The sequence below is a fragment of the Urocampus carinirostris genome, chromosome 13 (assembly GCF_059441175.1).
Source record: "Urocampus carinirostris isolate Australia breed hairy pipefish chromosome 13, RoL_Ucar_1.0, whole genome shotgun sequence".
In the NCBI taxonomy this organism is placed as follows: Eukaryota; Metazoa; Chordata; class Actinopteri; order Syngnathiformes; family Syngnathidae; genus Urocampus; species Urocampus carinirostris.
The window spans coordinates 34,552,890-34,580,822 of record NC_142361.1 but is presented as its reverse complement, the minus strand read 5'-3'; positions in this window follow the sequence as shown (position 1 = coordinate 34,580,822).

The window sequence follows — 27,933 nt, the reverse complement described above, 5'->3', positions numbered from 1 at the left end:
CCCTAGGTGTGAACGAGCGAGCGAGTTGTCTGTCCCTGTGTGCCCTGCAATTGGCTGGCAACCAGTTCAGGGTGTCCCCTGCCCACTGCCCGATAGTTGCTGGGATGGGCTCCAGCACCCCCGCGACCCTACTGAGGATAAGCGGTGCAGCTAATGAGATGAGATGAGATTTTGAGTTGGTCTTTGTCCTCAGATCAGGTTTCAGATCAGGGCCTGGTAAAGTGTGAAACCTTACGAGACCTTTTGTGAAGGGCTATAAAAATACACATGACTTGAATCGGCTCAACTTGAAAGAACTTTCGACACATTTGAGAAAACATGATTGTCCCAAAGGCTTCTTTAATGTAATGTAAAAATGCACGGAGCTTCCATTCCGCTACTCACGATCAACTGCCGGACAAGCATCTCCCCAGATAGCTCCCACCTCACCTCCTTGTCATCTCCCTCCTCTCTTTTCCGCTCGACTCTTCTCGTGGCCTCCGCCAGCCCTCCTTCCTTCCCTCCGACTGGCTACTTGACAGTTGGAGCCAGTCAGGGTCACCTCCCACACTTCCCTGGGATTTGAAGGGAGCAGCTCCGGAGCCGGAGGCCCCACGCCCCAGCGGCTGGCTGACTTGCCCCCAGCGAGTAGACAGTGAAGTGCAGCGAGTCCGGGTCACAAAGCCGAGCTCCAGCCGCGGGCCCCTGGGCTCGGCCGGTTCTCGGCCAGGCACTGATATTTTTTCTGGTTGTGAAATAAGGCAGGCGCAGGCTGCCAGGCACTGACTCGACCTCCTCAAACTGATGTGCTGCACGCTGGCAGAGTTCTCACCGCTGCCACCGAGGTTGAAAACAAGCTATGCCCCTTCTCGGTTCTGCTTTTTTTCTTTTTTACATTGAATCAGTTTATTTTTATTCGGATTTAGTTCCTGAAACAATGACTCCATGTATTGGACTAGAATTAAAATAGAAGCCTTCAGTAGGTAGGATTGATCCGATGCATTTTAAGCAGGGTTGGGTAGGGTTAACTTGATTACTTTAAATTACTTTTGGATTACTCCAATACCAAATATGCTAATAAAAGACAAAATAAACTAAATATGAATAAAATGATGACTCACAACACGTGGTAAGCTTTCTCTCCTGGCTTTGATCTATTTGATCTCCGGCAAAACTAACATAAAATGCGACAGAAACAAAATGAAAACAAATCCAAACAGCTTGCCAACATCATTTTTGCCGTTCCATGTATTCCGTTACTCCCCAAGCTTGCACAAAATTTAGTAATTGTATTCGTATTAAGTTTATTTTTTCTTTTATTAGCATATTTGGTATTGGAGTAATCCAAAATTAATTGAAAGTAATCAAGTTAAAGTAACCCTACCTAACCCTGATTTTAAGTCTAATGATTTTTTTGCTGTATTTGCACATTGTAAAACACTTTGTACTAAATGTCGTTCGTGTTTAAGAAGTTGATAGATGAACGAGTACCAATATCAGGTATCAATATCTGCACCTACGTATCATTTTAAAAGTATCAAAACACACAAGAGCGATGTTTTTTTGTCTATTGTATTATAAGGAAGTTTCACACAAATGTAATGAAAGATATATGTTAGGAGTACATTTTCTTCTGAAGTCCAAATGCTGAAATCAATGAAGGAAACACAAACAACTCTTGTGTTTTTTTTTAATAGTAATATACTGATAACATCAACATACATGTTTTTTGTTTTTGTTTTTCACAAGAAAGAAAATATATTTGGCTAAGGTAAACTTGGTATAATAAAATACAAAATAATGCTCTATAAGGTCAATTTAGTATGATCAAACATAAAATACTCTTGTTACTTTCATGATTGTGGATGATTAATTTGGATATATTCCAAATATTCCAGACAAATGCTCAATTGCTATGTTCTTAAATGAACTTTCATAGGTGATATTCAATGAATTAAAATATTTTGATGTCTATCTTTCAGTGTAAAAGTACCTAGTGTTAATTTACCACCCGGTAGATAAGGACCGCAGAGGTAGTGTTATAAGTTGGTTTACTATTTAAGTGTTCATTTACAACTGTTTACTTTAAGGTACTCAGTATTAACATTTAACATTTCGAGAGTAAACATTTTAAAACTACTTTGTTGAACATGTTGGTATTTTACAGCATACATTACTACATGAATAATATTTCGACTAGTGATACTACTAAATGTAATTGTCTACATTTATATTGTGCTTTTCAAGTCTTATGAAGACCTCCCAAAGCGCTTTACAATGTGCTTCACACTTTCTCTTTTCTACATACACTAACTAACCGATAGCAGCCATGCAAGGCAACTACCTGCTTATCGGGGCATTAGGGATTCAGTGTCTTGCCCAAGGACATTTTGACATACAACACGGAGGAGCCGAGAACCGAACCTGCGACCTCTTGAGTTACTGCCGCCCCAAACTACTAAAAGTAAGAGTTATACATTGTTTTCCTTTCACTAATTTATATATGTTTTATTCTCGTATTCTTTAGGGTTCATATTTTCATTTTCCATTCAACTTTCAAATCTAAAATGAGCAGTTTTTTGTAAAATACAAATTTCTGATTCAAATATAACAACGCCAATCTTTTCAGGTACAATACTAGATTCAGGGCGGCACGGCGGCTGAGTAGTTAGCCCGTCTGCGGCACAGTCCTGAGGTCATGGGATGAAATTTAGCTACCCGCCTTCCTGTGCGGAGTTTGCATGTTCTCCCCATGCTTGTGTAGTTTCCTCCCACATTCCAGAAACATGTCAGGTTGATTGGCCGATCGAAATTGTCCCTAGGTGTGAATGAACGAGTGGGTTGTCTGTCTCCGTGTGCCTTGCGATTGTCTGGCAACCAGTTCAGGGTTGGACTCCATCACTACCGCGACCCTATTGAGGATAAGCGGTGCAGGAATCTCATCTCATCTCATTAGCTGTACCGCTTATCCATTAGCTGTACCGCTTATCCTCATTAGGGTCACGGGGGGGCTAAGGCCCATCCCAGCCATCTCCGGGCAGTGGGCAGTGGACACCCTGAACTGGTTGCCAGACAATCGCAGGGCTCATGGGGACAGATAACTCACTCGCTCATTCACACCTAGGGACAATTTGGACCTGCCAATGTTTTTGGAACGTGGGAGGAAACCGGAATGCCCACGCAAGCACGGGGAGAACATACAAACTCTGCACAGGAAGTCTGGAGCTGGATTTGAACCCACGCAGGAGGTTCCCATTACATGAACTGTGCCGCACACGCGCTAACCACTGCACCGCTGTGCTGCCCGCATAGGAATAATAAATTAAATTATTTAGTTTCAAAACCAACCTGAAACAAGCAACACAAGAAGCGAACTTGAGTAAGAAGTAAGATATTTGATATTCCATCTGAGGTGCCTCTACATTACCCACATTTAACAAATTTAAACCAAAGGAAAATATTAATGCAGCAGCCATTTTGATGAAATCATATGCAGGTAATACGGGTTAATTGAAGTTCTGGTACCTCCCCAAAAAATCATATTCATACTTTTGTCTCCGGCAGCATCTTGACACAAATCATCCGAAGCTTTGTTTAACCAAATTACTCCGGCGCTCCCTCAGATGCATTAAACATGCAGCAAGGAATAAAGAAGAATTAAAAACATCCTCATAGATGTATTAGGCCTGGTTTTTCTTTGCTCTGTCATCGCGCTGCCTTCATGTGTCCGTCTCGCGTCGCACGTGACAGTTTTCTGAGTAGCGTTTGTGGGCTAAATTGGCCCGTCTCAGTCGGAGAAGTGTCTATGTTTGATGTCAGATAATGTTCACTGGTGAGTCGGGGGGAGTGGGAGATTAAAGACGAAGCTCTGATAATTATACCCAACTCTGCAGTTGTCCTAACCCTCCTCTGCTAGTTGAAAGAAATGTCCTTCTGATGAGGAAAACAGGAAGAAGATGATGGAGAGGTGGGGGAGGAGAAAGGAGAGAAGAGGTGATGCTCCTCTTTGAAATTGGTTTTCGCTTTTTCTGTTGTGTCTTCCGTAGCCTTTGCCAATTTAAGACGAGTGCCACTTTATCGTCAATGCACTGTAGACATTAGAGGAAGGCGGATTTTTAAACGCAACACTCTTAGACACTCCTTGTCAGTCCGTCAGTTAACCTCCGCACATGCACGGCAAGCCCTTGAGGACTCTGGCTCCCGTCTGTCCCGTACTTTCCTGTATCCAACTCGTTCACTTTATCGTCAACGCACAGTGGACATTAGAGGAAGGCGGGTTTTTGAATCCAAGTAAATACAGGGTCATCAATACCGATCTTAAACCAATAATTTTTTGCACGGAAATGTCATGATCAATGAAAAACTTTGGCTCCAGCTGCTGCTCATTTCCTGATTGGTTCTCTCCCATTTAATCTCAACACTCTCATTCAGTCCTTGTCAGTCCGTCAGCAAATCTCCGCACATGCTAGGCAAGCACTTTTTGACTCTGGCTCCCGTCTGTCCTGTACTTTCCTGTATCCTACTTGTCTGTCTCTGGCTTCCCAATCGTCTCCGACTACCTGACTTGATTCTTTCCTCCGACCACGCTCTGATCTGTTGTGTCCCCTGTAACCTTTGCCAATTTAAGACGAGTGGCACTTTACCGTCAATGCACTGTGGAAATTAGGGGTAGGCGGATTTTTGAATCCAAGTAAATACAGGGTAGTATTGATCAATATCGATCTTAAACCAATACTTTTTTGCACGGAAATGTCACGATCAATGAAAAACTTTGGCTCGAGCTGCTCCTCATTTCCTGATTGGTTCTCTTCCTATTTAATCTAAACACTCTCATTCAGTCCTTGTCAGTCCGTCAGCAAATCTCCGCACATGCAAGGCAAGCACTTTACGTCTCTGGCTCCCGTCTGTCCCGTACTTTCCTGTATCCTACTCGTCTGCCCCTGGCTTCCCAATCGTCTCCGGATACCTGACTGGATTTCTTCCTCCGACCATGCTCCGATCTGTTGTGTCCTCCGGACCCTTTGCCAATTTAAGACGAGTGCCACTTTATCGTCAATGCACTGTGGACATTAGGGGAAGGCGGATTTTTGAATCCTATTTAAACTCAACACTCTCATTCAGTCCTTGTCAGTCCGTCAGCAAACCTCCGCACATGCAAGGCAAGCACTTTAGGACTCTGGCTCCCGTCTGTCCCATACTTTCCTGTATCCTACTCGTCTGCCCCTGGCTTCCCAATCGTCTCCGGATACCTGACTTGATTCCTTCCTCCGACCATGATCCGATCGTATGTGTCCTCTGTAGCCTTTGCCAATTTAAGACGAGTGCCACTTTATCGTCAATGCACAGTGGACATTAGAGGAGGGTGGATTTTTGAATCCAAGTAAATACAGGGTAGTATTGATCAATACCGATCTGATACTGATACTTTTTGCACGGAAATGTCACGATCAATGAAAAACGAGTCAACATGGAAAAATGAGTCACTACCAATTTTTAACAAACACATGGCATTGAATGAGTCAATGTAGAGTTCCATATGGATGTTACCTTAAGGTAGAGAGATCGTCACCGCTATTGAACAGAAGTTTAAATGACAGTGGATGCACCCAGCATAAAACTTATGGGGAGTCACTGTTTCATCAGCTTAACCATAGTCATAAATCACAACGTGGCTACATTTTTTTCGTCCTACATCTGTCAGAGCCGGAACAGACAGTGGACCCAAATGCGTAATGTTTCACACCAAGTCAGGCGCAGGAAATCAAACGCCAGAGAAACAAGTCAGGCAGCCAGGACGGGAGTTTGAAGCGTGGTCGGTGGGCAGAAACAAGTCAGGCAGCCGGGACGGGAGATTGGAGCGTGGTCGGTGCGCAGAAACAAGTCGGGCAGCCGGGACGGGAGGTCGGGCAGCCGGGACGGGAGATCAGAGCGTTGTCGGAGGAAGGAAAAAGTCAGGTAGCCGGGGACGAGGGGCAGATGACTAGGGTCCATGAAAGTACAGGACAGACGGGAGCCAGAGTCAAAAAGTGCTTGCCTTGCATGTGCGGAGGTTTGCTGACGGACTCACAAGGAGTGAATGAGTGTGTTCAGTTTAAATAGGGGAACCAATCAGGTGAGGGCAATGGGAAAATCGGAGCCATGAATGACAATTATTGTTATTTTTTTTAACTCACAAAGTAGTCTTTCTGATTGATTGACTCTATATTATTTTGTTCTATATAGTCTGTCTTGCTGTGAGTAGATAGGTGCCGCGTTAGGTGTATTATCGCTTTATAAGGAGGATTTGCCATCATTAATAAGGGGAACATTCGGCCGAGGTTGACAGGTACGCGCTTTTGAAATTTGTGACAAAAGTTGCCGTTGTTAAAAGCCTGAGATCCAGGAAAAATAACTAGGGTCTGTCCACTCTGGGTGATAATGGTGCAGCAAACAGAGGCGACAGGCTCACGCTGAGAACTCCAGCTGAGCTTCTCAGGCTTTTCTTTTTGCAGCACGCAAGAAGGACTATTTTCCTTTTATTTTTCCACTTTTTATTCCACGCCAAATCATCAATAATGAGCACAAGCACAATTGTGCGATCTTAAACGCGGTATTCACATTATAATCGGAAATGCTATCGGCGTTTTTGATTTTGTCACAATGCAACAGAATTGGTTTGTGTGTGGTTTTTTTTTTTTAATAATTTGTTGTTTGTAGCTCGATAATGGCGCCGGTTATGTTGACTAAAACGATTCAGGGACATTTAAGTCAGATATTTCTACAGATCGCTGTCTAATTTTCTGAAGCTAGATATGTCGTCACAAACTGTTGTTCTTGTTTCCAGGATGGAAAAATAAGGTAAACATTTTTATTTTCATTCTGATTCCTGTTTTGCCATCAAAACAGTAAAAAGCATTTATTTTATAACTGTCACTTGGAAAACACAGTTGTGGTCAAAAGTGTACTTACACTTGTGAATAACATCATGTCATGGCTCTTTTGAGTTTCCAGTTATCTCTACAACTCTGATTTTTCTCTGATAGATTGATTGGAACAGAGAGTTCTTCGTCACAAAAAAAAACCGACGTTTGGTTCTTTGATGACTTTATTATGGATTGACAGAAAAAGTGATTAAATCTGCTGGGTCAAAAATATACATACAGCAGAGTTGATATCTGGTAACATGTCCCTTGTGTCATGATTACTCATTACCAGGGTTGGGTAGGGTTACTTTAACTTGATTACTTTCGATGACTGTTGGATTACTCCAATACCAAATATGCTAATAAAAGACAAAAGAAACTAAATATGAATACAATTATGACTCACAACACAGGGTAAGCTTTCTCTCCTGGCTTTGATCTGTTTGATCTCCAGCAAAATTAACATAAAACGCTACAGAAACAAAATGAATCCAAACAGCTTGCCAAAATCAATTTTGCCGTTCCCTGTATTCCGTTACTCCCCAAGCCTGCACAACATTTAGTAAGTGTATTCATATTTAGTTTATTTTGTCTCTTATTAGCATAGTTGGTATTGGAGTAATCCAAAAGTAATTGAAAATAATCAAGTTAAAGTAACCCTACCCAACCCTGCTTATTACACTCACCTGTGCCCGCTCGTTTGGCGCCAGCTGCTGCTTGTTACCTGATTGGTTCCCCTTCCTATTTAAGCTCAGTATTCTCACTCGCCCTTTGTCAGTCCGTCAGAGAACCTCTGTTTACACAAGGCAAGCATTTTGACTCCTGTTTTGTCACCCGTTTCCACTGGTCTGTTCCTGATTCTCCCGTTTGTCTCCGGCTACGATCCGTTTTTTGACCCCGACAACGTTCTGATATCCCGTCCCGGCTAACGACCCGTTTTTTGACCCCGAGGCTGATGACTAGATTATCTTGAAGAATTTGAATATGTAGTGCCTAAAACAAAACAACAAAACAAAATGCTTTTATTTCAAAGAAAAACATAATTGATTTGAGTAATAAGCAAATATACATACATTTTTTAGACTGAGATGTCACTTAGGGGGCTCTGACATGGTTGCTTGCCATCTTGCTGCTACGGGTACCCAAACACCTCAAAAAGGCTAAGCAAACACATTAAAATAATAATGCGGCATTTCAATCATTGTGAGTTTCATTGCACGGGACAATAAACGCAGGTATAATTTCAAAAGAAACAATATTAAAACACCCCCCACCTCATATTTTTATGTCCTTTTATATCATCTCACTCCGGTATTTCCTGAATTTTGTCGATTATGGTATTACAATCATGATCACTTAAGTGACTTATTGCGAAGGCGAGCAGGGGGTGATGTTTCACGCTGAGGTTAAGCCTTTTGTGCCGTCCTTAAACGACAGCGAGTGTATTAATACGAGAGCCATCCAATTATCAGTAATGGAGCTTTCTGATGTGATACCCAGTCATTTCGGGACCAAACAATTTGTCCCGTCGATTCGATAAAATGTTTGTTTTTATGAATGCGAGATACAATTCTCTGTAACTTGAGTCTATTGTTTAAAAAACTAAATATTAAACATTTATGGTAGGGGTGGGTGATACTGGGATTTGTTTGTCCAAATAAATACTGGGTGGTATCAACCGATACGTATCTGATACCGATGTCATATACAGTGAATTATCGAACCACCTTCTATTGAGTTAGTTTATAAATAAAATACATTTAGCACACATATGATAGGCACTAAAATGTTTTATTTTATTTGTCATTGTTGCCCTCACCTGTGCCCGCTCATTTGGTGCAAGCTGCTGCTCGTTTCCTGATTGGTTCCCCTACTATTTAAACTCAGTACTCTCATTCGCTCGTGTTAAGTCCGTCAGCGAGCCTCCGCACATGCAAGGCAAGCACTTTTTAACTCTGGCTACTGTCTTTCCCGTCCTATCATGTATCCTACTTGTCTGCCCCTGGCTTCCCGATAGTCTCTGACTCTGTGACATGATTCCTTCCTTAAAACACGCTCCGATCTCCCGTTCCGGCTACCTGACTTGATTCCTTCCTCCGACTATGCTCCGATCTCCCGTCCCGGCTACCTGACTTGATTCCTTCCTCCGACCACGCTCCGATTTCCCGTCCCGGCTACCTGACTTAATTCCTTCCTCTGACCACGCTCTCATCTCCCGTTCCGGCTACCTGATTTGATTCTTTCCGTCGACCACGCTCCGATATCCCGTTCCGGCTACCTGACTTGATTCCTTCCTCCGACCACGCTCCGATCTCCCGTCCTGGCTACCTGACTTGTTTCCTTCCACCGACTACGGTCTGATCTCCTGTCCCGGCTGCCGGACCGATTTCCTTCTAACGACCAGGCTTAGGTCTCCCGTTTTGGCTGCCCGACTTGTTTCCCGACCACGCTCCAATCTTCCCTCCCGACTGCTCGACTCATTTCCGCCCTCCGACCACGCTCTAATCTTGTGGCCTTCCTGCTTCTCCTGCCCAGCAATTACCGAATCGTTGGAGTTTGTTTTTGACTTCTCCGCTTCCGTAATAAAGCTTGGTGTGAATGTTACGTGTTTTGGGTCTACCTTCTGTTCTGGTTCTTTAAATTTGTTCATAAAATAATACAATGAATCAACATTTTTCTACTAAAACTATTTAAAGCCATATTGTGTAATATTTGAGCACCAGATAGCCATCTTCTTTGTAATGTGAATGAAAACCAGTGCAACAAGACGTGTTCTGTTAATGACATTCGCCATTTTAAAAGGATCGAGTTTATTCAATGATGTCAACAGACAAAATTACTCAACTCTTCTGTGGCCTAGAATATTTTGCAACATATCTGCAAAATTATGACGAGGAACACTACACGCTCTGTAGCTGAGAGACAGGCACTGAACAAGCTGCGATCAATCATGGACAATTCATCACATCCACTACACAGCATCATCTCCAAAACGGAAGAGCAGCTTCAGCGACGGACTGTTGTCACAGTCTTGTTCCACGGACAGACTGAGGAGATCATTTCCTCCTCATGCCATGAGGCTCTTTAATTCCACCCGGGGGGGTAAAAGCCCACATGAAACCGCACCCCCACATTGCATATTACCCTGTTTTTATTACAGTGTGTTTTTTATTTAACACTATTTAAATACTCTATATCAACACGTTACATTTGGTATTTATGTATTATATTCCTTTGACTTATTGTTTTATTTTCGAGCAGCAGGGCGGCCCGGTAGTTAGCGCGTGTGCGGCACAGTTCTGGGGTCATGGGTTCAAATCCAGCTACCAACCTTCCTGTGCGGAGTTTGCATGTTCTCCCCGTGCTTGCCTGGTTTTCCTCCAGGCACTCTGGTTTCCTCCCACGTTCCAAAAACATGCATGTCAGGTTAATTGGCCGGTCCAAATTGTCCCTAAGGGATGAATGAGTGAGCGAATTGTCTGTCCCTGTGTGCCCTGCGACTGGCTGGCAACCAGTTCAGGGTGTCCCCTGCCCACTGCCCGAAGATGGCTGGAATGGGCTCCAGCATCCCGTGACCCTACTGAGGATAAGCGGTGGAGATAATGGATGGATGGATGGATGTTTTATTTACAACACAAGGATACTGCCGGAAGTGTGAATTTCCCTACCGGGATGAATAAAGTATCTATCTATCTATCTATCTATCTATCTATCTATCTATCTATCTATCTATCTATCTATCTATCTATCTATCTATCTATCTATCTATCTATCTATCTATCTATCTATCTATCTATCTATCTATCTATCTATCTATCTATCTATCTATCTATCTATCTATCTATCTATTGATCTATCTCTCTATCCATCTCTCTCTCTCTCTCTCTCTCTCTCTCTCTATCCATCTATCTATCTATCTGTCTATCTATCTATCTATCTATCTATCTATCTATCTATCTATCTATCTATCTATCTATCTATCTATCTATCTATCGATCTATATATCGATCGATCTGTCGATCGATCTATCTGTCTGTCTGTCTGTCTGTCTGTATGTCTGTCTCTCTCTCTCTCTTTCTCTCTCTCTATCTATCGATCGATCTTTCTATCGATCGGTTTGTCTGTCTATCTACCTCTCTCTCTCTCTCTCTCTCTCTCTCTCTCTTTCTCTATCTATCTATCTATCTATCTAACTATCTATCTATCTATCTATCTGTCTATCTATCTATCTATTGATCTATATCTCTATCCATCTCTCTCTCTCTCTCTCTCTCTCTCTCTCTATCTATCTATCTATCTGTCTATCTATCTATCTATCAATCTATCTATCGATCTATCGATCCATCGATCGATCTATTGATCGATCTATCCGTCTGTCTGTCTGTCTGTCTGTCTGTCTGTCTGTCTGTCTGTCTCTCTCTCTTTCTCTCTCTCTATCTATTGATCGATCTTTCTATCGATCGGTCTGTCTGTCTATCTACCTCTCTCTCTCTCTTTCTCTCTCTCTCTCTCTCTCTCTCTCTTTCTCTATCCATCTATCTATCTATCTATCTATCTATCTATCTATCTATCTATTGAAAAAAAAAATACGTTTGAAGACATTATATAAAAATCCCAGGCTGATATCGTCTTGCCAAAGACCTCCCTCCCTCGGCATCGTCCACATGAAGCGTTTGTCTTCAGTCCAACTCACAGATGATTATTCATTTAGTTGCTTAAGACAGCTCCCGTCAGCCACAAGGACTCGCACTCATCCACTTAGGGACAAATCAACGAGAGTTTATGTTTTTTCTCGTCCTCCTTCTCCACCTCCTTGCTTTCTTTCGCCACTTCTCGTCTCTCCTGGGCTATTACGTCGAGTGTTATGTTTACTATAACCTGCATGCTTGTTAATTATAAATCACCCCATGCTCGTACATTCTATTAATTGGTACTTCCACCCTCGATCCGGGCTGAAGTGCGGGCGAATAAATTCAGGTATTGGCTTCATTAAGTGGCGCTCTCACAACAGATCTTGAGGCATGCTACAAAAGTACTAAACTGAGAAAGGGGGAAGCGGAGATTGGAGGAATTCAGGAGTCTTAAACTTGTGACACAACAGCCATATTATGACTGTCATGCAGGGTTGGGTAGGGTTACTTTAACTTGATTACTTTCAATTACTTTTGGATTACTCCAATACTAAATATGCTAATAAAAGACAAAAGAAACTAAATATGAATAAAATGACTACATTTTGTGCAGGCTTGGGGAGTAACAGAATACATGGAACGGCAAAAATGATATTGGCAAGCTGTTTGGATTTATTTTTATTTTGTTTCTGTCGCATTTTATGTTAGTTTTGCTGGAGATCAAAGAGATCAAAGCCAGGAGAGAAAGCTTACCACGTGTTGTGAGCCATAATTGTATTCATATTTAGTTTCTTTTGTCTTTTATTAGGATATTTGGTATTGGAGTAATCCAAAAGTAATTGAAAGTAATCAAGTTAAAGTAACCCTACCCAACCCTGCTGTCATGCATGTGTTACAGACAAGTCAGTCCGCCTGCCCGACGGCCTCTTTGTACGTCCCTCCTGACAAATGTCTTGGCCACTGGTCTCCTGGGCTACAGACCCTTGACTACCCTTCCCCCTTGTTTGTAAGATTTCCCTAATAAATATCATGTTTTTGCTGATCTAAGTCTCCATCTTGTTCTTTTCTGGGTTTCAGCATTAGTGGCTCTTCCAAAATACATAACAGGTTCTTGTCTATGAAGGAACAGGTCAGAACCAGAACATGCAGTAGACTCAAACATTTCACACAAAGCTTTATTGGGAAATCGAGGAAGTCAGGCGCAAGGAAACAAACAACAGCGATCCAATTCTTGCTGGGCAGGAGGAGAAAAAAGCTCTTGTGAACAAATCGTGGTCGGACATCAGAAGCAAGTCAGGCAGCCGGGACGGAAGAACGGAGCGTGGTTGGAGATCGGGACAAGTCAAGCCAGGGACGGACAATTAGGACACAGGACAGGACGGGACAGACGGGAGCCAGAGACAATACGTGCTTGCTTTGCATATGCGGAGGTTAGCTGACGGACTGACCAGGACTGATCGAACGTGACGTGTTTAAATAGGAGGAGAACTAATTAGGAAACGAGGGACAGCTAGGGATAAACGTGTGAGTGCAGGTGAGAGCAATGGGCAAATCATGACGAAACAATCCTGCCACATGTAGAAATAAATGTATGTATAAATAAATACCTAGAAATATTTTCCATCTGAGTAAATGGACAAATGAATTAATCATGTGCTACCTAAATATACGACATGAAGCTAAGTTATTCAGTTATATTTGTGTATTGTAATTGATTTACTCATTTTTTCACTTTGGTATGTATTTTGTTTATTTTGTCATGTATCTTGTAAATTATTTCATTACATATTCAGTTTTGTAATTTGTCATTTATTTGGTTGTGCATTTTGTCATTATTTTATCTTTAACTTAGTCGTAAATGTTGCAGTATTTTGTCTGGTATTTTGTCATTGATTTTGTCATAAATTTTGGTATTCATTTTGTCATGTACTTTCATATTTATTTGTATAAATTTTGGTATTTTTGGGTCATTTTTTTGTCATGTATTTCATCATTTATTTTGTCATAAATGTTGTGTATTTAGTCTGAAATTATGTCATTGATTTCATCATACATTTTCATATTCATTTTCTTAGGTATTTTGGTATTTTTTGTCATGCATTTCGGTATTTTTTTGTTATTCATTTTGTCATTCATTTTGTCCTTTATTTTGTCATTAATTTGTTGTGTATTTGGTTTAGTATTTTGTCATTTATTTTGTCATGTATTTTGTCACGTGCTTACATATATTAACTAAACAACATTTGCGACATTATATGCAGCAAAACACATGATAAAATAAATACTGAAACAAATACCTGGCAAAATCCGTGACAAATAATTGACAACATACACTACAAAATACATGACAAAACACTCAAGAACATATGTGACAAAATACATGACAAATTGCTTGACAAAATACTGAAATAAATAAAAACAAAATATATGACAAAATGCACGACAAATTCAATGAAAAAATACTGAAATAATGAATGACAAAATATCAGAGAAAATCCTGACAACATTTACTACAAAATACATGACACGACAAAATTCACTACAACATACACGTCAAAATAAATGACAAAATAATTGACAAAATAATTGACAAAATAATTGACAAAATAATTGACAAAATAATTGACAAAATACACAGCAAAATTTGAGATGGAATACGGCACCTATTTCATCACAAAATACCGAAATAATAAATGACAAACATGAATCAATACATGATAAACAAACGACAAAATACATGACAAAATAACTACCGACATAAATTAATGACAAACTACATGAAAAATGCATCACTGAATTTATACATTGCATTTTTCAATTTATCTAGGTATAACCAGGGTTGGGTAGGGTTACTTTAACTTGATTACTTTCAATTACTTTTGGATGACTCCAATACCAAATATGCTAATAAAAGACGAAAGAAACTAAATATGAATAAAGTTATGACTCATAACACGTGGTAAGCTTTCTCTCCTGGCTTTGATCTCTTTGATCTCCGGCAAAACGAACATAAAATGCGACAGAAACAAAATGAAAATAAATCCAAACAGCTTGCCAACATCATTTTTGCCGATCCATGTATTCCGTTACTCCCCAAGCCTGCACAAAATTTAGTCATTTTATTCATATTTAATTTATTTTGTCTTTTATTAGCATATTTGGTATTGGAGTAATCCAAAAGTAATTGAAAGTAATCAAGTTAAAGTAACCCTACCAAACCCTGGATATAACATCTCATCTCATCTCATTAGCCACACCGCTTATCCTCAGTAGGGTCGCGGGGGTGCTGGAGCCCATCCCAGCAATCATCAGGCAGTGGGCAGGGGACACCCTGAACTGGTTGCCAGCCAATCACAGGGCACACGGGGACAGACAACTCACTCGCTCATTCACACCTAGGGACAATTTGGACCGGCCAATTCACCTGAAATGCATGTCTTTGGAACGTGGGAGGAAACTGGAGTGCCCGGAGGAAACCCACGCAAGCACGGGGAGAACATACAAACTCCGCACAGGAAGTCTGGAGCTGGATTTGAACCCACGCAGGAGGTTCCCAAGACATGAACTGTGCCGCACAAACGCTAACCACTGCGCCGCCGTGCTGCCCTGGATATAACATATTACATTAAAATATTTGTTCACTCAAATGGCACGTTTTTATAGGTATTTAGTTATAAATGTATTTACATTGTGACGGGATTGGCCTTCCATTCAAAATAGCATCAGTCTAGCAAAGATGAAGCAAATATGACAGCAAAAGTAGGAAAAAAATGAAAGAATGTCTTGTGGAAACTTCCCTTCATTTAATGGCATTTATACAGCAGACATCTTGGGTAGTGCCACCTGCCTCACAAGCCCTATCGACTTGGCACTTTCCCTACTTTATGCATGTGCACCAATAAGCTGCCAGAAGATGCATTACGCAGGGTTAAGAACACTGAAGGGGCTTTGCCACGCAAAATGAGGAGTAAAGACGATCACGGCAAAGCTCAGTGTCAGCGGCTGTTCGGTGTTTGCATATACGACACGACAAGAAGGAGAATGGCAAAAGTTCACATAGTTCCCAATCCGGTGAAAAGCGAGGACTTCTTTGAAAATATGTTCCTTATCTTTTTCAGACATAACAAACAAAACAAAACCCAAAACAAGAGAGCCTCCGATCATTTCCAAGTACACCAAAACAAATCAAAGTCTTTTATAGAGGATCGTTATAGAACTACAGTGTTTTAAAACACAAAAACAAAATCAAACTTTTAAATAAATAAATAATCCCGTAAATTCCGGACTATAAGCCGCTATTTTTTTCCCAAACCTTCAACCCTGCGGCTTATTCAGTGATGCGGCCAATTTATGTAATTCTTCTAACGGCCGCCAGCGGCGCTCGAGTACAAAAGGTAAGATTTAGACCGCTGGAATATTTGCGCCGAGGAAGACTGCAACTTCTTAGCTCGTGCACAAATTAAATTATCTTATTTAATTTATTAACTTACCCTCATCATGCAAATTGCTAAAAGAAAGGCACATGACGCAGCTTTCAAGCTAAAAGCAATCGAGCAGTCCGATAAAGAAGGAAACATAGCTGTTGCACGTGAACTTTACTTTGCGAGCGTGTTGCTAGCGTGTTTTGGAATAAGGGAGCGTGGGACGGCGTCTATATGACAACATTTATTTCCGATACTGAGGAAGACAACTTTGATGAGGATCGTTTTTCTGTGATTTTTAAAGTATGGTACATTTTTTTGACAGAGCCGTTTACTGTTATGCGAGTGTGTTGCTAGTAGCGTGTTGCTACCTGTCACGGTTTGGGATGAAAGTTATATTATTATTATTAAAGCATTGAAAACTCTCTTGGTGTACAGTCTTTCTTTGTAAATATGTGTAAACATATATAATTTGTATTTGCAACTGTATATTCTTGTAATGTATTTATTTTAGAGACTTATTCTGATATGTTTTCCACGGGAGAATCAAAAAGAAGGGGCGGAGCAAACGCGGGCTGACGGGAAGAGGAGTAAAGGTGAGACGTGTTTGTGGCTGCGGCAGACAATAGTGGATATATATATTTTCCCACCCTTACTTTTGGAAATATACACTTTTTTTCCTTGGATTACTTTCAACGGGACCCGGACTCTGCAGGTCTGCATCAAACGTTCAGTACCGGTATTATTTTCCGTTCATTTTGCCGGCTGTGGTTTTTGGACTGTGTACTCTCTATTTAGTTACATTCGCGGGACTTAAAGTCATGTATGGGTTACTTTTGAGATTGTGTTACATGTTTTAATGTGGGTGCATGCGGCTTATTAACAGGTGCGGCTTGTGTAAGTACAAAAGCGGTTATCCCCATAAAATGTGGTGGGTGTGGCTAATAATCAGGTGCGCTCTATAGTCCGGAATTTATGGTAAGTGTGAACGCTGAAGACAAAAATACAAATATTCGGAAATGATGAAATCTCAGTGCTCTCACTCTTCCTTATTCAGTCAGTCAAAGAACCTCCGCCCCGCAAGTCGTGGATTCTGACTCGGTCCTGTTTCCTGTTGGTATTTCCTGTCCAGTATTGTTCCCGTTTATTTGGTCCTGTTTAATATTGATTTCCAGTTTCGTTCCCATCTATTTTGTCCTGTTTATTATTCTCTTTAGTTTTTGTTTCCGTCTAGTTTGTCCTGTACTCCCAAAAAATAGTAAAAATCTCCTTTTACGGTATACAATATATGTTTATTTTTACATTTCACTATCAACGTTTTTCTTTTATTCATGTCATCAATAACATTAGTGATGTTTTTTTGTGATTTTTTTTTTTTTTTAATAAAATATAAAAGCATTCCTTTTTTATTAAAAGTACAATTGTTTACATTTTACCGCATCATCCATGCGACACTAAAAGCACGTCAGTTTCAGTCACCACAAATAACTCTCAGAATTGTTGCAGCTCAGGGGGGCCCGGCCACAAATTAGCCTATTTTGGAGCGAAACGGCCTAGCTGGATAGTGTTATTCAAATGATGTGTTATTCACTGGAAGGCATATGTTTTAGGTGTTGTGCAATGGCTTTTTAATGGTCGAGCTAGCGTGCGCTAATATACAATATAGCGCAAATGAAGACAGCAGTGTCCTGCAGGGTTCCCACGGTAACATTTTAACCTCTTGGAATGCTGATTGGCCATCTGCTATTGTTTTCTGTCACTTCCTATTAAGCTCATTGATCCTCCCCTCCCTGTCTGTGGCATGTGGCTCATCACAGTGGATCAGTGGATGTGCCTGTAATAGGAATATGCTATAATTATACCATGTTATGGTCTGTTTTTATGCCCGGGCAGCCCCTTCCAGCTACGTGCTATGTGGATTCTGGTTGAGATTAGGGTGTTTATGTGGCAGTCGTGTTCGAGGATACCAGATATATTTTCTGAAGGAATACCAGAAGATGTGATGATATGTGGTCCCTTTAATAGGCGGTGCATGGTTGCTATTAAACTGCACTGGATTCCAATATTGCAAAGAAGCTATTGGCAAATTACAATTACAAGCAATGATCCCTCTAATTTTCCACAGGTCTGAGCATTCACACAAAGTCGGTGAGCAACGCTTGAAACAACAGTGAGCAACCATAATCCCAAGTGTGGCAAGATAATTAATTATCAAACATGTCCAAAACCTGACATGTTGCTGAGTTTCCGGCAATGCAAAATTATTTTTCTCTTTTGAATGAATTGACTCATGTACTATTGCAAAGGTTGTACGGCCTAGAAACGTCGTTTGTTCTTACAATTCTTTTACAAGATATCCATTTCTTTTTATTTCCTGATATATTTTGTCGCTTATTACAATTTTTGGGGGGCTTATTTAGTCGGTTGTAAGATACAGAACTCTACTTAATCACATTTTTAGTGGACGTACAATGTAGGCAACAAGATTCACTTGATATAATTGGAAATATTTGAATGCAACACAAGCTTTTTCTTATTTTTTCCGTGTTTTTTTCTACTTTTTTTTAAATTTCTTTAAAAAAATCTCATTGTGTTTATTTTTTCCGAGCTGTTACTTTTTTCTTTTTGTTCTCTATTTTCTTTTTTCCTACATTTCTTTCTTTTTTTACTGGCTTTTTTCTAAATGTTTCCTTCTTTTTTCCTCTTCCTTTTGTTTCTTTTTTTCTCAGCTTTTTGCTACTTTTTCATTTTGGTATTTTTTTTCTTTTTTGTTATATTCCCCTATTCCTTTAAGTCATTTTGTGCATAATTTTACATAATATTTGGTCATGTTGGGATTAAAGCAGCAAAAACAACCTGAAGAGCCGTTTAGTACCCGAAAGAGCCGGTTCCTTTTAGTGAGCCGAGCCGAAGAAGCCGGTTCTTGACAAACTCTACTGACTTTACTCAACTTCGTTCGACATTGACTTCAAAATACCGCATTTAGGACACAACATCAGGGGAACCCGTGTGTTTTTACCCTCATGCACTGTAACTTTGACTTAAATCGCTTCTTGATTAGACATTTTGAGCCCTCATTTTTGTGAGCTGGCTAGATTTTCTTGTGCGCTGAGAATGTGCGAGCAGTACGCAATTGCGCACGCACGCAGCTTAGATGGACCACCGATTACAAGTGCTTTAAACCTTTACTTTGTGTCTTTTTAATCCTTTTCATCTTGACCACATCTACTACTTGACCTTTTTTGTCCCCGACCACGTCTACTCTCCTTTCCTGGCTTACGACTCGCTTCCGATCCCGACCATGTTTTTCCTCTCTTGTCCCGGTTACTGACTCGTTTTTTCCGTTCCTGACACCGTCATCACTCGCCAAAGAAGTCCCACTTCCGCGTTCAGCGCGATCTGCTTACCGCACCCAGCCATCACCGGATCGTGGGGGCAACCCTTTTCCTTTCTTCCAATAAAACTGAGAGAAACGTAACGGAAGTGGGTCCTGTCTCCGTTCTGGTCCTGACACCGTATACGGCTCCACAGTCATTTGTTGCTGACCTCTGGATTAAGGTTATAGTTAAAAGTTTAGCTGTGAGGGTTAAGGTGAGTGTATATGCCCTTCGGCCACAGGTAGATGTTATCATTTGAGTTTGCAGCGTTGGGGAAATGAGGAAGGGTAAAATGTGCTTTTCCAAAATCAATACTGTTAAAGTTAAACATTATATAAACTCTTTGGTGGCAGTATTGCCCAAGTAAAAACAGACATTAAGTTTTATAATCTCCCTCGAGGATGAGCCAGCCCTGTCGGGATGGCATTTTGCCAAAAACGTGTCTCCGACAGAACTGGGGACTTCCGGTGAGGTGTGGTTTTACTGACACAAACAGGAAAAGGAACACACATGCGCGCGACTTCAAAATAAAAGAATATAAGATAGATAAACGTATAAAAGATGTAATTAGACTGATGTTTGAAACGTGACTTTATGTGTGTGTGTGTGAGAGAAAGATCGTTTTTATATTTAGGAATATAAAAACAATTTCTTTTCATTGCATTGAATTCTGAGAAATGCACATATCCAAAACGGCCAACTTTACAGATCTCTACCTAGAAGACGCTTGTTTCATAATGTCTCAATCCAAACCCTGAAAAAAAAATGTGTTTTGACTTCAACTTCTCATCCTGCCTGATCAACACCCGCAAGATCCAGGCTGCTCAGGCATCTCCACATGAAACGAAAGCGCCATCATCACGGTGAAGAACTCTGTGGCCCACTAAGGCTCATTTATTGACATCAGTATTCAAGAAAAAAAAATGCCACAATGGCTGATTTAAGCTGCCACTCAAATTCCATTTTTTCCTCCCCTGTTTTTTGCTAAGAGGATTTCTGTCTGGTCCGTATATCAGAACCTTTTTCGCTACCGAGGACAAAGTCACCTCGCTTATGAGTGAAATCTGTGACACGCCGCTAACTGTTTAGCCATTTACGTTTGTACAAACGGAAACGTAGGAGAGGAGGAAGGCTTTTCATGCAAATTTGGACCCAAGTCTGTGTACGTTTATAGTAAGATATATAGATACACTGTTTGGGACTGGCAAGGCATCAAACGATTGGCCAGTTAAATGGCAGGCATGCTCAGTCACACGGGTATAAATATTCATGCATACATGCACACCTCCATAGCTTATCCTCTAACTGGCCACCAGTCAAAATGAGCCTTATTCTCTGGGGTTTATATTTTCTCCAGGCCGGGCTTGGCTAGGCACACTCAGTTAAGATGGGAGCCAAACAATCTCTCCTCTCACTTCTACAGTTTCTTCCTTTCTAATGCTAATGCCTGGATGAATATATTCCCGTTTCCACTGGCATGCAAGAGAGCCAAATTTCTGATTCCCTCCTGTGACAAAATTCCATCGCATCTAGGTCAAAAACTGCTTGAAAGCATTGACAGGATTGTAATGGGTTGTTTTTCAAAGGCTATAAATTATCGAAATATAATTAAACGTATGATCGTTGTAACCTTTTTGAACATGGAAGATGTCTGGCCTCCGGTTATGTGGAAGGCCGACATAGAATATGGAAGTCAACCAGGAGATGGGGAAATCTAAAAAAGGACATGATGTTTTTAAAGTTTTTTTACAGCAGTTACAAATATTCTCTATGGGTTTCCCTGCATTTCGATACAGGAAAAAAATAACAGTGGGTGTCAAGTAGTTGTCTACATATTCATATGAAATCTAGCTTCTGTTTTAAAACTCTGAATTTTAATCAATCTTAAATGATTAAAATTAGACTTCAGGTAATTTCAATGGTGTCATGATTACCGATTGGAATCGGCTGTAACCAACCGCCGCGGGTTCTGATTGGCTCCTTGTCACTATTTTAACCCAGTCCTGTCTGTCCCATGTTGTCAGTCCATCTGCGAACCTCTGTGTATAGATGGCTAGCCTTTTTCGACCCTGACTCCTACTTGTCCGTTTTTTTTGCTCCTGTTTGTCTCCAGCTACGACCTGTCTTGATCCCGACCACACCTGCTCTCCCGTCCCGGCTTACAACCCACTTTTGATCCCGACTACGTCTATTCTCCCGTCCTAGCTTACGACTCGTTTCCGATCCCGACCACGTTTTTGCTCTCCTGTCCCGGCTATCGACCTGTTTTTCCGTCCCTGACACCGCCATCGCCCACTACGGAAGATCCACTTCCGTATTCGGATCACAATCCCATTGTGAGAGCGACTTTCTTTCCACGTCTAGCGAGCACCGTATTGTGGGCTCTGCCCTTCCTCTCTCTATCTCAATAAACTGGTGAGAAACGTTACGCGATTGGGTCCTGTTTCCGTTCTTGTCCTGACTAATAAATATATATATTTTTTCCAAATCACATAAACACTAAAATCTAGTTTTAATAGCCTTCTAAAAACAGATTCATACTTTTCCATATTGTCCTCTCTCTTTTGTGTTTGTAATAAATACCATAACATTTGGACTATAAGCCGCGACTATTTTTCCCAAGCTTTCAAACCTGCGGCTTATACAATGACGCGGCTGATTTATGCATTTTGTCTAACGGTAGCCAGGAACGCCTGAGCATCAAAGGTGAGAGTGTCAAGGAAGAAGTTTAAAGTAACTGCTTTGTGCATGAATAAAACTAGCATGAAGAGACCCTTAAGGAAAAAATGTGGGGAAACAAATGGATTACAAGAAGCAACGTAAAAAGAAGAAGAAATGTTTTAGCCGGATTTCTAATCATCTATCAGCATAATCATGTGTGTTTGAAGAAATATTTTACACGGTTGGATTCTATGGATTGTCCTTGATGTAAAATAGCGATTTTTGCGGACATTAAAAGTAGTTGAAGATGGCCAGGGGACTATTATTGAGTTGCATTGCCTTTATAGTTTTCGAGTATCCTCCTTTCTTGAATCCCAAGAGTTCAAGCCTTGCAATGATATGTGGCATATTTCAGTAACTGGTGACTTTGTACAGACACGTATTTGTCTATAAAAACGTTATAGGGTTAAGGTAACCTATATCATTAAAACACTTTTATTAAAGCTCAGTGCTCTCACTTAGCCTTTGTCAGTCTGTCAACGAACCTCTGCCCTGCAATACATGGGTTTTGTCTCTGTCCGGTTCCCTGCCCGTGTTTCCTGCCCCCTATTGTTCCTGTCTATATTGTCCCGTTAATATCGATCTCCTGTTTCGTTCCCGTCTAGTTTGTCCTGTTAAATTTCGATATCCAGTTTTGATATCATTCCTGTCCGTCTATCTGCTCGAGCAATTGGTATAGATCTCGTCGGCCTCTGGCTTCCTGTCATTCCACGCCACACTACTTCCTTACGTCATCCGCCCACCGATCGCGGAATCACTGGCGTTTGTGTTAACGTGCATGACTGCCCCGTTTCCCGTAAAATAAAAGCTTGTGTGAGAAACGTCACGCATTTGGGTTCTCCTCCTGTTCCGGTTCATGACAATAAAGAACAACGGCTGTAGGAATTCATAAGTGGGCAGTCAAAATGGCTTAACATTACTTTTATCCTGGAATGCCGGTTCTTATGTAAAAACGTAACTTAAAGAAATTGCTGAAGTGAAAAATCCCTACACAAAAGTCTATTATCACAGCCATTATATGGCTAGTAAGAAAACCCAGATGAAATAATGGAGAAGCTGAAAAATCAGAATACATTAATTGAATCCCCTTCATTCACAAAGTCAATTGTTTTAACGTTTCATTGTTGGTTATTGTATTACAAATTTACAGTACATTGGAACCTCGGTTTTCGAACGCCTCTCAGTTCGAACAAATCGGAGTCTGACCAAAAAATTTCGAGAAATTCTTGCTTCGCTGTTTGGTCAAAAAATCGGAGTTCGGACGCCGATAATGCGTGAGTGCGTACGCTAGGGTGCGATGCTGAGCAGCGTACGGGTGTAGATCGCTCTTTTCGTGACCAACTGTTATTGCGTGCGGACGTGCTTCGTTTTGCTTTCGCTTTTAATATAGGTGTACCAAGTGTTTTAGCCCCTAACTATGCCTCCGAAGAAAGTCAGTGCAAGCAGCAAAGTTGCTAAAGGTGAAAAAAGAAAAGTTGTGCGTACAACTACTATATTTAAGAAAGAAATACAAGCAAAATATGAAGGAGGTGTGCGAGTGTCTGATCTTGCCTGCGCCTTCTGCTGACCACCACATAGGTAAGAAATCTTATTCATAATTCTTTTCTTTACCCTTTTTTTTTTATTTTTACACGTTCGTGTTAGCATAATCTTTCGTACGGAAGATTACGATAACGCGAACGTACGATTAGCCTGTTAAACATTCAGGGTGTTGGAACGGAGCCCAACATTCATGGTGTTGGAACAGAGCCCCCTTTCTGATGAAGCGCTCACCACTTGTGGAGACCCGGGTGCTAAATAACTTGGAAACGACCTGATTTTTTATTTGTACACGTTTATGTAAGATTACATACGTACGTACGTAAGATTACGATAACGCAAATGTACGATTAGCCTGGGTTAGCTTTACGTTAAACATTCAAGGTAAACAATCAGGGTGTTGGAACGGATTAAAACGATTTACATTATTTTGAATGGGAAAAATGATTTCGGTGATCGAACAAATCGGTTTTCGAACAGGGTTCTGGAACGGATTATGGTCGAGAACCGAGGTTCCACTGTACTGGTAATCTTTAGTTGAAACTTACATTACACTTTTTTCAATTTAAAAACCTCGTTTGTTTTGTATTTTCCCTTGTATCTGTCCTCCCTTAAAAAAATATCCTATCACTTTAGCCACTCACCCCGCCCTTTTCTCTGCAAGCCCTCAACCCAGCAGTTATCCCGTGTTTATCAACTCTTTATTGCGGCTTCTCGCATCATCATTTACAACGCAAGCATCTGCTCATTGCCGAGCCCGAGCATGGGGCAAATTGCTTTTATAGGAAAAAAACAACTAGCGAGAGAACACATACAGATACCCTCAGCAGCAAAGCATGCACAAATCAAGAGACCGAGGCCCGGACGATTTACAGTGGTCGTTAACTCTCCTGGCGGAAAGACACGGAAGCATGCAAACACTTGCCTCGTAATAGGATCAAATTATTATCCGGACCGGCATCAACCCACTCACAGTGTGTCCTAAATCCAATAAGGGAGTTGTTTCTAATTTTGATGTATTTAGTTTTAAACCAACTTAATGCAATCTAGTGAGAAAATAAAAAGCGTTCCATCTCCGGGCAGTGGGCAGGGGACACCCTGAACTGGTTGCCAGCCAATCACAGGGCACACGGGGACAGACAACTCACTCGCTCATTCACACCTAGGGACAATTTGGACCGGCCAATTCACCTGAAATGCATTTCTTTGGAATGTGGGAGGAAACCGGAGTGCCCGGAGGAAACCCACGCAAGCACGGGGAGAACATACAAACTCCGCACAGTAAGTCACCCACTCAGGAGGTTCCCAAGACCTTAGAACTGTGCCGCACACGTGCTAACCACTGCGCCGCCGTGCTGCCCTTTTATGAATATTGATTCTTCAAAAAAACAATGGCTTTGTCATGATTACCGTAAAATCCGGACTATAGAGCGCACCTGATTATAAGCCGCACGCACTACATTTTACGGGCATTATTGGTTTTGTCCTTACACAAGCCGCACCTGTATATAAGCCGCATGCGCCCACATCAAAACATGTAGCAAAGTCAAAAGCTTATCCCAAATTTGATTAGGTGCCGCGATTGTAACTGCAAGTATAGTATACAATCCAAACACCACAATCGGCAACATGAACGGAAAATCATACCTGTAATTAGAATTTAATAAAGACATTTAAAGTCCGGGTCCCGTTGAAAGTAATCCAGTGAAAAAAATGTATATTTCCAAAGTTAAGGGTGGGAAAAATATATATCGGTATCCACTATTATCCTCTGCAACAACAAACAGATTTAACTCAGCTTCACCCCACTTCCCGTCAGCCCGCGTTTGCTCCACCCGTTCTTTTTGATTCGTTCGTAGAAAACATATCACAATAAGTCTCTAAAATAAATACATTACAAAAATATACAGTTGCAAATACATATTATACATGGTTACACATATTTACAAAGAAAGACGGTACACCGAGAGAGTTTTCAAAGCTTTAACAATAATAATATAATTTTCATCCCAAACCGTGCCTGTGAAAGGTACCAACGCGCTCCCAACAACACGCTCGCAACGAATCATGCATATCTGTTTAAAAAAGGCATATCGCAATTGCGAAATTCACGGTTAACCGTCCTCATCTTTCTCCTTTTAACATCAAGGGCGACTTTCTCATTATCGGAAAGAACCTTTGTCGGACTCACAATTCGTACGCAAACTAGGAGGATGTCGTCTACCTTGGCGCACTTTTTCCACCGGTTTAAATCTTACCTTTTGTACTCCAGTGCCGCTGGTGGCAGTTAGAACAATTACATAAATTGGCCGCTTCACTGAATAAGCCGCAGGGCTGAACATTTGTGATAAAAAGTAGCGGCTTATAGTCCGGAATTTACAGTACTGATGCGGGGCACCTGTGGCTACCCCGTTGGCGTCAACAGCCACGTACCCTGATTGGCTGTTGAACACTTTTTAAACTCTTCTCTTCCTGAAAAAACCCGTCAGATCGTCTGCGAACCTATGCTCTCAGCTCGGCAAGCTTTTGTACTCTCTGACTATCCCGCCCTGTTTCCTGTCTGATACCTGTTACCGACTTCTTTTCTGGACCCGTTTATGTTTTTGCTCCTCCGCCCCTGACATCGACCTGTTTTCTCGCTGTCAACGACTACCCTCGCTCGACACCAAAGTGCCATTATTGCGTTCCTGCTATCTGCTACCCGTGACCGACGATCATCGGATCGTGGATGCAAGTCCTCTTTTCTCTTCTAAATAAAACTGAATAAACGAATGCAATTGGGTCCGTTCTTGGTCTGTGAAAGGCTTTTATTTATTTTTTTAACACTGAGCCGCGAACCTCAAACCCAATCCTCCTAACTCTAGTTAAAACCAAGTTATCCAATTTGTCATTTTTTTTAATGATCACTGATAGCCCACCACAAACTTTTTCATTCTTCACATTTATGTTTTCAACTGGTCCAGAGTAGCCGCTGTTCAAGAGCAATCACAAAATTATGACTCACAACACGTGGTAAGCTTTCTCTCCTGGCTTTGATCTCTTTGATCACCGGCAAAACGAACATAAAATGCGACAGAAACAAAATGAAAATAAATCCAAACAGCTTGCCAACATCATTATTGCCGTTCCATGTATTTCGTTACCAGGGTTGGGTAGGGTTACGTTAACTGGATTACTTTCAATTACTTTTGGATTACTCCAATACCAAATATGCTAATAAAAAGCAAAATAAACGAAATATGAATACAATTATGACTCACAACACGTGGTAAGCTTTCTCTCCTGTCTTTGATCTCTTTGATCTCCGGCAAAACGAACATAAAATGCGACAGAAACAAAATGAAAATAAATCCAAACAGCTTGCCAACATCATTTTTGCCGTTCCATGTATTTCGTTACCAGGGTTGGGAAGGGTTACTTTAACTGGATTACTTTCAATTACTTTTGGATTACTCCAATACCAAATATGCTAATAAAAAGCAAAATAAACGAAATATGAATACAATTATGACTCACAACACGTGGTAAGCTTTCTCTCCTGTCTTTGATCTCTTTGATCTCCGGCAAAATGAACATAAAATGCGACAGAAAGAAAATGAAAATAAATCCAAACAGCTTGCCAACATCATTTTTGCCGTTCCATGTATTCCGTTACTCCCCAAGCCTGCACAAAATGAGTCATTTTATTCATATTAAGTTTCGTTTTGTCTTTTATTAGCATATTTGATATTGGAGTACACTGCGATTGGCTGGCAACCAGTTCAGGGTGTCCCCTGCCCACTTCCCGGAGACAGCTGGGATGGGCTCCAGGACCCCCGCAACCCTAATAAGGATAAGCGGTACAGCTAATGAGATGAGATGAGATATTGGAGTAATCCAAAAGTAATTGAAAGTAATCCAGTTAAAGTAACCCTACCCAACCCTGTCAGACGCCATTCGTCACCTCGATCAATATTTGCCTATGTCGATGCTGGGGAAAATATCTTTGACATTTATGGTAACACATAGAGACGCTCTGTTGTCTAAAATCAAGCCTTGTCATCCAGTCTACACACAAGTAAGCAACGTATTGGACCACTATCGTGTCAGGAGTCAAATTAGTAATGTCACCTTGTATTATACGTGCACATACACAACAGAGTAAAGGCTGTACAGTAAGTTATCTCTCCTTCATTGACATTTCAGACACCATCTTGTATTTCATTCTGCAACAGAGAAGCAAGCCCCGGTTTAATGTTGGAATATAGTGCCCAAATAAACCCGCGTCAGATTTACTGTGCATCAATAAAGTCTTTTGACCTCTTATGTGATATACACCACTGGCTTTACTTATGACTAGCTCACGTCATATTCATAAAAGCAA